General features: G+C 38.6%; 1 protein-coding gene, 1 long non-coding RNA gene and 1 pseudogene across 3 annotated transcripts in view; 1 reads left to right on the top strand and 2 right to left on the bottom strand.

Annotated features, from left to right (window-relative positions):
• The window catches only part of LOC133148528 (uncharacterized), a 70380-nt gene extending 68891 nt beyond the window's left edge, over nt 1-1489 (bottom strand). Inside the window, exon 1 of the long non-coding RNA XR_009712655.1 lies at nt 1473-1489. This is a non-coding gene — a long non-coding RNA (uncharacterized LOC133148528). The remainder of the gene's footprint in view (nt 1-1472) is intronic.
• Nucleotides 1-16025, top strand: part of LOC133148516 (lamin-A-like) — a 54122-nt gene that overhangs the window by 21353 nt on the left and 16744 nt on the right. The window lies entirely within an intron of this gene.
• Nucleotides 3058-15616, bottom strand: LOC133148524 (ATP-dependent RNA helicase DDX19A-like; annotated as a pseudogene).

Genomic DNA, 16025 nt, shown 5'->3' with positions numbered 1-16025 from the left:
TGAAATTATGTTGTAGCACAGCGAGAGCCACGCATTTCAAGAAGACTTGTACAAGGGAGGCCTGCATCATGGAACACAAACTCCCAAACACACATGACTTCTCCTGCTTCATCTGTGAGTAGCCAACAAGGAAAATTGTCAGGAAGCACTCTTTAATTTTACCCCTTCTCCTCAACACCTCTTTCATGTTCCTCTAGTATGTTCCTGGGTCTTGCCTGTGGTTCTACATGCATCCAGTCATGCAGACAGAGAACACCTTAGCCTTTAACTGTCGGAAGCTGTCCCTCTGCGAGGCCTCATAGTATAGTCTGTTTTCTGTTCTCATTCATTCATTCATTCATTCATTCATTCATTCAATTATTTATTTATTTATTTATTGGCCTTTCTATATTTCTTTGCCTTAAATTTTGTTTATTAAGTTTTGTGTTTCCAATATGTGCATGTTCAATTCATCACATACAAGTCCAGTCCAATGTATACGTTCTTGTTTGTCATTTTGTATGTTCAGTATTTATTGAGTCAGTTAAACATTTTATCTATTTTTTTCATTATTTATAAGATTTCACCCATTATATATTCCATTCTGCCCAAAACAACTAATATCATACTGTATTTTGGTTCCAAAAAGCACCATGCAACTGTTTTTTTTCCTTCTTGTTTAGAAGGAAAAGTGTAAAGTGTATGTTGACAACTTATGTTGTGATTTGTCGTATAAAATAACCTGTTTTGAATGACATTATTCATAATTTACATTCATTTATTTCTTTCTTTAATAGAAAATAGGTCTTTTCTGTGTTGATATGAAACTGTAATTAAATACTTATTTTTGATTTTAACTCTGCATGTTCATTCATTACTTTCCCACTACTCACTAAATATTTTAATGTCATGTTATTATTCATCAGCCAATGCATGCATCAGGGAGGAAGTGGGTTGTTTTTGGGCAAATGAGACAATTATTGAAAGTTTATTAATATATTGTCTTGTGATCATAGTTTATTGTTATGTTGTCTTGTATGTATGTTGTCTTGTATGTACATTCTATAAGTTGATATAGTGTCCATTATTTTATCTTCGCGATTGTACTGATCACGTTGCATTGAAATACTTTGAAAACAAATCGGAAACCTCATAAACCGTGGCGATTATAGTTATTACCATTACTGTAAGGCTATTTTATTACTATCATGATCATATTTTAAATATACTGAAATATCGCCACTCAATCGTATCGTCACGTATCGCGTGATTTTACAGGGACGTCTTTTTCTGTCTTTACTTAAAGTGGACGCTACCATTTTTCACGTTTTAAGGGGGGGGGATCTAAAAGCGTTCAGTTCACGTAAATATAAACATGCACATGTTCACTCAATTGTGTAATCATATTTCACACGAATTTAGAGCGATGTGTTCCGCTCTCAGTGTTTTTCTTCTGTGTGTAATAAAGTTTTGACGCTACGACTAAAACTTACCCTGCCTTTTCAGACTTCGCACACACCTTTCGCGCCGACCTTTCGCGCCGCCGAAAAGTGGGTAGAGAAAAAATTAGTTTACACGGCCTCATTATCAGCTTGAAGACGAGACAGGTAAGTGGCAACCCGAGATTTTGTCACAACTTTATTAAAAACCCTAAGTATATACTTACATTTTAACCAGGGGAGTTTCGCCAGGTGTGCTGTGTGTTTCAGCTCGAGGTTGGAGTGACAGCTCGTTCAACTGACAGATCAGTTTCATCGACAACCTTCGTTCTTCTAACACTGACAAAACTGTCTGAAAAGTTATCAAGCCCGACTTGAAATCGGCAAGGCAAAGCGCGAAAGACTTGTGAGTACACCGGAGCAGCATCGCTTGTTTCAGAGGGGAAGTGCACAACTAGCCGCGAAAGCTACAACACACGGCTTCATTGCTAAAAAAAACCAACAAGCGCGTTCCAAACATGGGTCCGAAGAAGGCGTCAGCGGTTCCCCTCTTTTCGGTGGAGGAGACCGAAGATATTAAAAAGGCGTTGGACTTCCTCACTGAAGAAGTCTCGGTTATCAGGATGGAGCAGAAAGCTATCCTCAAGCTGGTCGAGGAGGTCAAAGCTCTCCGCAGTCGGAATGAGGAGAACGAAAAGAAAATCACCTTCCTGGAAAGCAGGGTTGCTGACCTGGAGCAATACACCAGAATCAACGACGTGATCATCTCCGGAGTTAATATCAAAGCCCGATCATACGCCCGGGCAGTGGCCGCTGGCGAGGGAGGTGAGCCCGACGATCTGGATGTTAGCTCTACGGAGCAACAGGTGGCTACTTTCCTGCAGTCCAAGGGGATACAGCTGGACTGCGACAACATCGAAGCTTGCCACCCTCTGCCCAAGAGGAGTCCCGGAGACAAACCCGCTGTCATCATGCGGTTTGTCAACAGAAAGCACAAGATTGCAGTATTAAAACAAGGAAGAAAGCTGAGAGGAACCGACGTCTACATCAATGAGCACCTGACCAAGCACAACGCTGATATTGCCAAAAAAGCACGCTACCTGAGGAAGCAGAAAAAATTCAACATACCTGGACTACAAACTGTAAAATATTTATCAAGCTCAATGGATCACCGGAGGAAGCAAAAGTGCTGATGGTAAGGAGTATCGAGGAGCTGGATAGATACCAATGATCACCATGCAGGACTGTAAGGTAAACTCTACTCACAACCATGACACGCATCGAAAGAAATCAAGCATCTACACCTGAAGACATCAGTAACATAACACAGAGGATTAGTGAACACGACAAACTGGAACTCCAATCATTTCAATACACTGATCACAGTTCACTGGATATAGAACATGATATAGACCCGGATAACAACTTCTTTAACTCAATCAACAATAACTGCAGTTATCATACTAATGAGGAATTTAATAGAATCAATACAGATAGTAGACTGTCTATTATACATATTAACAGTAGGAGTCTGTATGCCAACTTTACAAACATTAAGGATTATCTTCATCAGTTTACTCGCCCATTCAACATTATTGCAATAACGGAAACATGGATCAACGCAGTAAAAGAGGCGGACTTTGAGCTGGAGGGATATGACTTTATACACATAGATCGACAAAACAAAGGTGGAGGAGGAGTTGCAATATATGTGGAAAAGACATTAAACGTCAGGGTGATACAGGATATGTCAATGGTAGTTAACAACATATTGGAATGCATAACAATTGAAATACTTAAGGAAAAAAAGAAAAATGTAATCATTAGCTGTATATATCGGACACCAGGTTCCAGCATTGAACTGTTCACAGAATGGATGGAGGAGGTATTTTCAAAGGTCAGTTGCAAAACAATTTTCATCTGTGGAGACTTCAACATTGATTTACTCAATCCAAACAAGCACAAACTGACCGAACACTTTGTTAACACAATATATAGCATGAACTTGTATCCAAAAATCACTAGACCAACCAGAATAACTTCTCACTGTGCCACTCTTATTGATAATATATTCACAAATGACATTTTAAACAACACCATAAGTGGGTTATTAGTCAGCGACATCAGTGACCATTTGCCAGTTTTTATGATTTTTGATGACAACTATAAAACCATCCAACTGGCCAAAAAACAAGAATAAAGAAGAATTAAAACAGAAAAAACAATAAACGCATTTAAAAATGGTTTAATGTCACAGAATTGGGATATTATATACAATGAAAATAATATTAACTGTGCATATGAGGAATTCTTAAAAATTTTCAAAAGGTTATATGACAAATACTGCCCTGTAAAAGTATATAATAGGAAACGAAAGTATGTAGATCATCCCTGGATTACAAAGGGCTTACAAAATGCCTGTAAAAAGAAAAATACACTTTACAGAGAATTTATAAGACAAAGAACTAAAGTGGCAGAAAATAAATATAAACAATATAAGAATAAACTAACTAATATTAAAAGAGCTGCTAGAAAAGAATACTATAGTAAGATAATAAATGATAATAAAAACAACACCAAAGAAATATGGAATATAATGAATACTGTAATAAAAAATGGCTCTAAAAAATTAATTATCCTAAATATTTTACTATCAGGAATACTGATGAGCATGATATGCAAGAAGTGGCTGAAAACTTCAATGCATTCTTTGTAAATACGGGACCTGATCTGGCCAAACAAATCCCAGATGCAGTAACAACTGAGGAGCAATGTAATAGTTTAATAGATAGGAATCTGAGCTCAATGTTCCTCAAAGCAGCGGATGAGAAAGAAATTATAAAGATAGTTTTCCAATGCACAAACAAGACATCCAAAGACTGTGATGACATTTACATGAGTATCGTAAAACGAGTAATTGAGGGGGTCTCTAAACCATTAACATACATCTGTAACCTATCATTTCAGACCGGTGTATTTCCAGATAAAATGAAAATAGCAAAAATCATACCTTTGTATAAAACCGGGAACAAACACCACTTCACAAACTACAGACCTGTATCATTATTATCACAATTTTCTAAAATACTGGAAAAACTTTTCAATAACCGACTGGACAAATTTATAGATAAACATAAAATACTCACTGACAGTCAATATGGGTTTAGATCCAACAGAGCAACATCACTGGCAATAATTGACACAGTGGAGGAAATTACTAAAGCAATAGACCTAAAACAATATACAGTTGGGATATTCATTGATCTAAGAAAGGCATTTGACACAATAAATCATGAAATATTATTCAATAAATTACATCGGTATGGCATCAGGGGGGAACCATTAGCTTGGATCAAGAGCTATTTAACAAAAAGGAAACAGTTTGTGAAGTTGGGTGACACTTGTTCAACGTGTTTGGACATTAGTTGTGGCGTCCCTCAGGGGTCAGTGTTGGGCCCTAAACTTTTTTTATTATATATAAATGATATATGCAAGGTATCACATAATTTGAAGATGGTTTTGTTTGCAGATGATACAAATATTTTTTGTTTTGGTAGTGATTTACACACCTTAACAACACTAATAAATAATGAATTAAGCAAATTAAAGGTATGGTTGGACAGCAATAAATTATCCTTAAACCTAAGCAAAACAAGAGTAATACTTTTTGGTAATCACAGAACTAATTTGAAAATAGAGATAAAGCTGGATGGGGTTAATATTGAAAGAGTGAATGAGATTAAATTTTTAGGGGTGATAATAGATGATAAGATCAGTTGGAAATCACAAGTTAAACATGTACAAACTAAAATCTCAAGGTGCATCGCAGTATTAAATAGAGCAAAACAGGTTCTGGATCATACAACACTTCGCATCCTTTATAATACATTAGTCCTTCCATATTTTATGTATTGTGTAGAAATCTGGGGTAATAATTATATAAGCACAATATATCCACTTATTATTTTACAAAAAAAAGCAATACGGATCATTCATGGGGCAGGATACAGGGATCATACAAATTCATTATTCTTAAAGTCAAAACTCATCAAACTCAAAGATATAGTGGAATTTCGGACAGCACAAATACTTTTTAAAGCAAAAAATAATCTGTTGCCAACTAATATTCAGAATCTTTTCATTGGGAGGGAAGGGGGTTATAAATTAAGGGGGACATTTAATTACAGGATTAGGAAGGCACGTACAACAAAAAGAACATTCTGTATTGCAATATGTGGAGTTAAATTATGGAATACTTTGGAGGAAACGCTCAGGGAATGTTCAAACATCTATCAGTTTAAAAAAAGATATAAAGAAGAAATTATTTTTACAAGGTACAGGAATGAGGGTGTATGAGTACTAAGGGGTGATTAGTAATTATTGATTTACGTTTCTTTGTTGGTTTTGTTTGTCTGTTTGTCTTGTTCAGGCTGTTTTTATTTTGTTTTTATTTGGTTTATTTCTACCATTCAGGTATTTGTGTTGTATTTGAGGTATGAATGAATGTTAAGTGTCTGTGTGTGAAATATACGCACGTATTAATAGTGTGTTGGTACATGTTTAGTGTCTAGTGAGCAGCAGGTGGGGGATAATTTAGTAATTTAGTACTTTGTTGGGATAACTGAGGCAAAATGATTTATGGCTGGGTATTTAGGGATTATTAAATAGGGGGTGGGATTAAATAAATTATACTTCTTCCTACTCCTTTTCAGACATGTGAATGTGACTTATGGTTCTTTTGCGGCTATATGTATATGTATGAATGTTGGTACGTCTGTATGTGGATATGCATGTATTTTGTCATGTCCTTTATTGTGTACAATAAGCTTATTCTTCTTTTTTTACATGTTTGAAATAAATAAACGAAACGAAACCAGGATTGTTGCGTTAGTGGGGAAAGTAGCACTTCCCCACTTCTAATTACCATCGTCACAGTTCTATTACTGTACTATTACATGTTATTACTCATTAACTGTACATATAGATAAAAATAGTCTCCTGTTCTCACGACGGACTTTTGCGGAGTTGTTTCTCCGTGAATTTAGTATGGATTAATTCCATCGGTTGATGAACGTGAACATTATTCGTGACCGAGGCATCCACATCTTTGGTTTGCGTCGAGCAAAAAAAAAAAAAAAAAGCCGCCATTACGAAATGCGCATATAGCAAATTAACTTGTAATTATTAATTAACTAGTCAGTCGAAAATACATGTTTGTTCTGCGTTCCTATTTATGACGGAGGATTCCCCATTTTATTGCTCTTGCGTTTAAGTATTATACACTATCGTCCGCCGTGTGCATTTGCCATCTAACAAGATGGACGCACGATGCTTGCACTTTGCGTTACGGAGTAACGACATTTCTGGAAAGATACACGACGCGTAATTCATTTATTTCAGACGACACCTCGTAGTCGCCACACGTAAATGGATAAAAATGGTTTACGGTGTTCTTTTATTAAAATCTTTGTTTTAGGTTAGCCCCCCTCAAAAACCGCACAGGCGCCATTATAAAATGTGCTTCCAAATTTATATAGCAGATGACATTGTAACTGTAAGCACTGATATGTACTGACCGAGTAAGATCAGTAGTATTGAATCATTGCCCAGTGTTAATTTGTAGCAGTCTTGAAATGCTACATACCCATGAACTATTGACTTTGTCACTGCACTGCCATCTGGTGGATGTTAAAAATCATTGCTGGGAAACTCTTTTCAGTCTAACATTTAAATAATTGTGTGTTTTTTTATTATACGTGGTATCCATTTATTTTTATCCAATTTGAATATGGTAATGATATGTTGTGTCGCTAATAAAATAATCCCAAAGTCAGTCAGATGTATTATAATAGTAATTATTCTATGAATAATTTGCCATTTGTCATCTACTAACTAAACAAGTCAATTTCTCTCTTTTTTTTCTTTTTCAGAATGGCGAAAAACATGATCCGCGCTAAAGTAGTCGCGATGAGGACTGCTCTGCGTGCAAAAACATGGATTTGTGCAGCTGATGGCACCTTGTCCATGCACGGCCAGCACAATAATGTAACTGTTGCCCTCTGTGACGACGAGAAAGCCTATAAAATTGTTCTGTTTGAACACTTGGCAGCAGTTACATTTTTTTAAACTTTGGTGTGGACGAGAGTGGCCAAGGGCTCCTCACCAAACCCGGCTCAAAAATATTCATGGCGGCCGAGGTGCAAACCAGCCCGCAGCTGGAAGAAGAGGCCAGGGCCCTGGTCTACCCCAAGTCAGTGGCATCATCTCCTCAGGAGGTAGTGAATAAACTACCTGAGGAGATGGTGTCACTGGAGGGCGTAATAACCGATGTAAGTCACCTGCACCCGCAAATGCACATATACACACATGTCTTTGTGTACACCTGTGAAGACATGATGCATGTGCAATAATGTACATGTAATGTACCCACCGACACACACACACAAACACACACACACAATATCTTTGAAATGCTCTGTTTAGTACTAAGGTACCAAAAGTTTTATTTTTTTTTGTCATCTCAATTTGCTCCACTTCAGATGCGTCCAATCCGCATGGTGCGCCAGAGAGGGAACAGCCTTGCGCCATTTCGGACTTTGACACTAAAAAAAGTAAGTAGCCATTTGTACTTCCCCTGTTGTAGCACTTTGCACACATACTCTTTTTTAAACTAACGCAGGATGAAGCCGCTGTCAAAATTGGCCTTTGGCGTGAGGCTAATCTCATTGAACTAAAAGTAGGGGGTTCCTTCATTTTCACCCACCTGAGTGCCCGGGTGAACGATTCGGGACTAATGCTCCACTCTACAACTTGCACAGAAATAAAGGTTAGTAAATGGCTTCATAGCAGTGGAATTTAAATGGTGCTTGCTTTTTGCTTATTATCCCCTTTTCCAAGATTAACTGGGTTAAGGTTCCCAATCTATTTTTCTCATTACAAACAATGGAAAACAAATTAATCCGTTCCAAGACTAAATAAATCCTTTTCTTCAATTTTTTTTTCTTCATTTCTTCATTTTTGTCCCATCGCGCAATTGCAGCGTTCCGCCCAGCGTTCAACCGTAGCGCGCTGCCGACCGCGCAACTGCTCCGCGCTGGTCGCATTATTGTGACAGAGCCGTCGCTGAAATTTTGAAAATATTTGTACCGTCCTAATGTACTTTCCAAAATTGAAGTGTACCTCAGTGCGCAGGGAGCTTAATTTGGTCCCATCGCGCAACCGCCCGCAGCGCGCCGGGCGCTCACTGTCGCGTGGCTTTAATAACGTCTTTGTGTTCTAGGATGGCTTTACTGCTCCCACTTGCTTTATTTGGAGGCATGATTAGCCTTTGGTAAACTTTGTTTTCCATTCATAAAAACTAATTAGATATTCTTTTTTTATTCAACAGCCCTGCAACTCCAGCCTCACCCTAACAGTCTGTGGTATCCTCTATGGGGAAGAGGTGGTGGAGGTCGTGTCCAATTCGGGCGAAGTTACAAGCATCAAGCTTCAGATCTGGCAGAAAACTTTCAGCCAGCCCCCGAAGATACCACAAGATGGGCTGGCCATCACTGTCACGCGTGTGCAGGGTGACGTGATAAAAATTGAGTGCGTGAATGAATGCATGGATGAATGCTTGAATGAATGTATGAATGAATGCATGAATGCATGAAGGAATGAATGTTGATGCATAATTGAATGCATTGTTCAAATTAAAATTGAAATTCAACAAAATTCTCCAAATTTTGGTTTTTCTACTCTCATTTCTACATTTTCCAACTCATTCAACCCATTCCAACTTTCAACTGTTCATCATTTTCCTACCTATTCCACAACTTCCCACTTACCTGCATTTTCACTTTTTCTAGTATGAAATTCACACCCAATTTTCCTACATTTCCTTTTTCACATCTTTTATTTTGAAATTCACGCCCAATTCCTTTTTCCCTTCTCATTTCTACATTTTTCAACCGATTCAACCCATTCCAACTTTCAACTGTTCATCATATTTCTACCTATTCCACAACTTACCAAATAATTCACATCTTTTATTTTGAAATTCACACCCGATTCTACAATATTTCCTTTTTCCCTTCTCATTTCTACATTTTTCAACCAATTCAACTCGTTTCAACATCATTCTGCAACATTCCTTAAATATTTATTCAACTTCTTCACCTTCACACGCAATTCCTTCAGGAATTGCAAATTCTAGTTAATGTTTGATAATGTTTTCATGGACACTGTCAAGGCAGTATCAATGTAACTTTATAATGATAATACTTATATCATAATTATCCATCCATCCATCCATTTTCTGTACTGCTTGTCCCCACATAATAATAATTAACCGCAGAAAATACAACAATGTCCTCACAAGCACATTCACACAAGCACATACAGTGCAAATACTTTCTCTCCGTTCCTGCTGCTCTAATGTGTCTGGGTGTGTGTTTGTGCATGCACACGTGTTGGAAAGTTGGAACGGGTTGAATCAGTTAAAAAATGTAGAAGTTAGAGCAAATGTTGAATCCCTCTAGAGAGAATGAATGGGAAAATAAAAAAAAGCAATTGCGCCAAAATCTTTCTAAATTTGGAACAAAACAAAAAAAACGGCCTCAGGAGGTTCACTTTTGGGGTAAAAATGTTGAAACGGGTTAAATCGGACAAAAACCGAAAACCCTAGCGCAAATGTAGCTATTTGGGGCACTTAGTGTTGAAATAAGTTCACTTCCGGCTTGATTCGGGTCATTTCCGGTCTAATTTGGGTCACTTCCGGTTTATTTGGGACACTTCCGGTTTACTACAGGTCACTTCCGGTTTAGCTGAGGTCACTTCCGGTTTATTCGGGGTCACTTCCGGTCAAAAAAGTTCACTTTCGGTTCATTTGGGGTCACTTTCGGTTCACCTGAGGTCACTTCCGGTCTATTAGGGGTCACTTTCGGTTTATTTAGGTCACTTTCGGTTTAATTTGGGTCACTTCCGGTTCGTCTGAGGTCACTTCCGGTTTATTTGGGGTCATTTCCGGTCTAAAAAGGTCATTTCTGGTACATTGGGGTCACTTCCGGTTTGATTTGGGGTCACTTCCGGTCTATTTGGGGTCACTTTCGGTTTGATTTAGGGCACTTCCGGTTCATTCTGGGTTCATTGGTGGCACTCCAGGGTCATCCAAGATGGCCGCCACACTGGAATTGGGGGTCAAGGGTTGAATTGTGTAAGCATAGTGGAAGTGGGGGTGAATGGGAGTGAATGTGGGAAGCATAAGGTGAATTAAGTAAATACATTTGGAATGGGTTGAATCGGTTGAAAAATGTAGAAATTAGAGTAGAAAAACGGAATTTTGGAGAATTTGGTTGAATTTCAAATTTGAAAATTTGGAATTTTTGGTAAGTGGGAATATGTGGAACAGGTAGGCAAAAGATGAACACTTGAAAGTTGGAATGGGTTGAATCGGTTGAAAAATGTGGAAATTAGAGTAGAAAAACGAAATTTTAGAGAATTTTGGTTGAATTTCAAAATAAAAGATGTGAAGTTTGTGGTAAGTGGGAAGTTGTGGAATAGGTAGGCAAAAAATGTTTAAAAACAACTACATGTTACAGCTGAGTAGTCTTAATACTCTATAAATAAAATTGTGAGGGACGCGTGACTGGGCTTTACTCCAGAATGATCTAAAATGTTGAGGAGTTATTAGTAGGTCATCTCCATTTTGGCATTTGGCTACGCACCCTGAAGATAAATTGAGGTTAATTTCATTTCTTTCATGTGAGTATACTCTAAATTTGCATAGACCCTAAAATCCATCCATCAGTCATCACCCAAAATGACACCCCTACACTCAGAGCAGCAGTATACCCAACTTCACCCTTTCCACACACTGTCAATGTTGTAATGACCTAAAGAGGATACATTCATGAAAAATGTTCATATATGTATGAAAAGCAGAGTCAAATGGGGTTTTAGGAGTTACTTGACAGTTAAGCTTTTTCAGCATTACAAAATAAAATATTATAGTAAAAAGAGTGAAATAGGGTATGTTCCACAGACTGAAGTGTATGTAAACGTGCAGTATATGTGGTTTTACCCCCTCCACCCTAACGGCTTAAAATACAAACTTAAAAAGCCAGCATAAAGAAGCATACAGTCTTTGCAGAGCGCAAGTCTAGCTGGCGTCCACTTTGTCAGCACACTTGTCTTTCAGTTGGCGATTTTCTCAATTTCATCCAGATCGTGTGTGTCGAGTTTTTCAATTTTCTTATCTGGAAAAGAGAAAACCAGCGAGTGTTTTTTTTCTGCCAGTGGACGAATAAAAATGCAAACATATATATTACATTGAACCTGGCCAATGCAATAGATAATGGCAAGGATAACTACTTACTAAAATGCTCCTGGATCCTGTTGAGAATGCTCATACTCATTCTGCTGTCCACCATGTTGATGGCCAGCCCCCTTTTGCCGAACCGACCCGTGCGGCCAATCCTATGAAGGTAGGTCTCGTTGTCTGGGTTACCCTCCTGGTCTACAGGCAGGTCAAAATTGATCACCACCGATACCTGCTCCACATCAATTCCTGGTGGACAGAAAAAAAAGAAAAAAAAAGGCGAGAGGTGATAGGGGAAATTGACGTTAATATTTTCAATGTATGAAGAATACATACGGTATCTTCTCTAATAGCATACAGGGTGTTGACAGTCAGAATACATGTTAAAACAATATTACAAAAGCAATTGATAGGGAGAAGTGGAAGACTAAATAATTGTTAAATATCTACATATTTCATAATTATCTTGCATGGGTCCCTCACCTCTGGCACAGACATTTGTGGTGACAAGCACCTTCTCCTTTCCATTCCGGAAGCGTTCAATGACAGCTGCCCTCTGCTCTACTTGCATCTCCCCGCTAAGCAGCGCCACCTGGTGGTTCTCTTTGGAAAGCTCTCCCGCCAGCCAGCCTGCGGTCTTCCTTGTCTGGATCGCATGAAGGAAAGCAGAGTCACCAGTTCATATACCAGCCAGACACTCAAGGAACATAATGAATTTATGCGACGCCAGTCTTGTGACGTTCTTAATAAACTCTGGAACATTTCTCAGGAAAATGTGATGCCATTTATAATCTATCAATCGGAAAGTGCTGGGTGAAGGGAAGTGCCTCACATGGCAGAAAATCATAGCCTGGGCTATGGTGATGGCGCCATAGATGTTGCACAGGGCTTCAAACTTTTCCTCCTTGCTGTTGCACAACACATAGTACTGCTTGATAGTATCCAGCGTCTCCTCCTCTCTTTTCAATTTGATGATATTTGGGTCAGGCACGACGCGCCTGGCGAAGTCCCACACGGTCTCCTCAAACGTAGCTGAGAACAGCAACATCTGGCAGTTTCTGGGCAGCATCCTGTGTAGCAAAGAACAAATTAAAATCGTAGCATCCTTTAGTGGAAACTCAAAATCCGAACTCCCACATTTGTCAGGAAACTTTTTTATTAATATTCATTCTTACTTCTGGATGCGAATACTCTGGTCTTTGTGACCCTGCGTTGCGATCATGACATCGGCCTCATCCAGCACAAACACCCGAATCTTCTCGGGATCAATGAACTTCAATTTGCTGCACCAGTCCAGCATGGTGAGAACGTCAACATGGCACTCGATGTGAACTTACGCCTATTTCCTCGTATGGCGTAAACTAGTTTGACTTCAGGGTAGTTTTTGCCCATCTGCTCAATAACTTTGCCAGTCTGAAGCGCCAGTTCATAGGTGGGTGACAAACACAGGCACTGGTGGAAAAGGAAAAAGAGATTTAGAAATCTAACTCGCAGGTCACACAAGGACTAAGGATAAACCCATCTGCGGTCATTTGGATCACTGATAAAATCCCTAAAAAATAACCTGGGGATATTTGTGGTCTGGATTGACGTGGCTGAGCATGGCAAGCACAAAGGCAGCGGTTTTTCCTGTTCCTGACTGAGACTGGGCGATTAGATTCTGTGGACTAAACAGAAAAATCAAACTGACTTTAGTCACATCATATATTTAGTTCAGAAAAGTAGCACATCACAGTCAATGTACAGCATACTCACGGTTCAGCGAGCATCATGGGTAAGGCGGTCTCCTGGATTTTGGAGGGCCGGTTAAAACCCATGCCATAGACACCCTGAAGGAGCTGTGGTTTACTGCACATATGAGAAAAAATATTTTTGGTTTATTGATCAAGTTTGGCAGGAATACAACAAATTGGGCATGTAATGAACATCGAGCACTTCTGCCACACTTTTGCAGAACACAAATTTTATTTTTCCCTTTTCAATACGAGCGCATCTGCCGTGGTGTGTAATCTTTATTGGATAACATCCACAGACATGAGCTCATTCGTCATTTATGGCAGACGCACTAAATCACAAGAGGGATTATGAATAAATTAAAGAATGATACACTTACAGTCGCAACTCCTCAAAGGATTTTACAGAGTACAGTGGAGAGTTGGGATCCTTCTGAAGAACTTCAACTTGATTTGTGGTGTTGACAAGATTACTTCTGATTAACTTGTTCAACAATGACTGGGCCGCTTTGTCTTCTGCGGAAAAAAAAGAGAGTAGAAATTGAGTTTTTAAGATGGGAGGAATTGTTAGTGATCTGAAGGACCATGCAAAGCATACGAGTAAAAGCGACCATGTTAAACTTGCATATGCAGTGGCACCTCTACTTACGAACGCCTATACTTACGGACATTTTGAGATACGAACGGAAGCTGCGCGGATTTTTTGCATCTACTTACGTGCCAATTTTCCACTTCTGAACCGACGCATCAGCAGCCCCCCTTTTTGAGATACGATCCGGACCCGCGCAATTTGTTTTGCATCTATTTATGAACCAATTTTCGACGCAAACTCATTAATTGCACCAAAAAGTAATGACGAGTATGTGAACACATTGCAAGCAGTATGTGGAAGCAAACAATAATTTCTTAGCATGACTTATTTTTTTCTGTGTCTTCTCAGTGTGGAAAATTATAATATAGTATAAATACCATCATTGGACCACATCTTTTTATTTTGATGTTCTACCTTTTTGGTTTAGAATATAAACGGCATCATTGATCAAAGCTTTTTACTTTGATCCAACTTTTGCTCTATTGGATCACAGCTTTTTACTTTGATGTTCTACCCTTTTGCTCTATCATGTCTATTCGGTCAATAATTTTGACAGCGTAATTGTTGTGAGGAGCGTTTGGGGTGACAAAACAATTCAATTACTGTATGGGAATACATAATCACATCAGCTTACCACGGTCATCTTCATCTGTAGTCTTTCCTGGAGTCTTATCTCCCGCTTCTGACTTTCCAAAAGTACTGCCTGCTGATGATACAGATGTTCCTTAGCAAAATCACTTTATAGCCTTTTCATGCTTGAAATTAGTCTCATCACTTTGCAAACATACCGTTTTCTCCAGGTGCATCCTTTAGTTGAAGGTTTCCAATCTGTAAAAAAAAAAAAGTTTACCACAGTTGACTAGGAAAACACGTTAACGCCAGTAATGGTCAACTGTTATATATATTTATAAACGTGACCCTGAAACATAAAACTTGGAAAGCACAAATCTAGAAGAAACCAATGCTTCTACTTAATCAGGTTAAGCTATTTTGGAACCTCTTGCATCATTCAGTTGCCAGCCAGTTAAAGCTGTCTCAATGAATTACCTCTTTGATGGTAGCTTCTGCAAAAGCTAGCAACGCACAAGGCACGCAGCAATTCTTTACCGGCTAATTTGGGGCATTCTAGCGCTTGCATTTAAACTAAGCAAATATCCAAAGGCACGGCAATACACGCAGATTTGTGTTGAAACAATGTCTGTCTTAACGCCAGACAAATAGTAAGCATTCATTTTTTACAGCGCTAGGCCTGTGACTAAAACATCTTCAAGGCTAACTCAACGTAAACTAGCACATTTACATTTACTGATTCTGCTCCCGCTTCCTGTTCGTCAACAGCCTGGGCCCAAGAGTCCGAAGCCATCGTCGTTTCCCTTTGTCGTTGTTTTAAAAACTGTGTGAGGGAAAAGTAGGGTGCAGTACTTCAGTCACAATGGCGTGCCGATACCAACTGAGAGCCTTGTACAACAGCAACGTCTACCGAGTGGAAATGAAGTGCAGGGAAACAGTTCCTCCATATTAAAGGTTCCTAGCAGGATTTCCCTCAAACATAAAAAGGAATACTGTGAAAATGATTGCGATGATTTTACAAAACAAAAGTGTCAAAATTCAAAATTATGTCTAGGTTCGAAGATTACCCTGTTAGAGCTAATATAAAATTTGAAGACGACAGTATTTTCCATTTATACTTATTACTAATTAAATGTTATCAAGCGTCTTTGGGTTTTTGAAAAGCGCTCTACAAATTTAATGAATTATTATTATTAATGTTTGATAATGTTTTCATGGACACTGTCAAGGCAGTATCAATGTAACTTTATAATGATAATACTTATATCATAATTATCCATCCATCCATCCATTTTCTGTACTGCTTGTCCCCACATAATAATAATTAACCGCAGAAAATACAACAATGTCCTCACACGCACATTCACACAAGCACATACAGTGCAAATACTTTCTCTCCGTTCCTGCTGCTCTAA

This window comes from Syngnathus typhle, unplaced genomic scaffold, assembly GCF_033458585.1.
Source record: "Syngnathus typhle isolate RoL2023-S1 ecotype Sweden unplaced genomic scaffold, RoL_Styp_1.0 HiC_scaffold_97, whole genome shotgun sequence".
Taxonomy (NCBI): Eukaryota; Metazoa; Chordata; class Actinopteri; order Syngnathiformes; family Syngnathidae; genus Syngnathus; species Syngnathus typhle.
The sequence above is the reverse complement of the archived record's forward strand: the minus strand, read 5'-3'. Positions and strand labels throughout refer to the sequence as shown.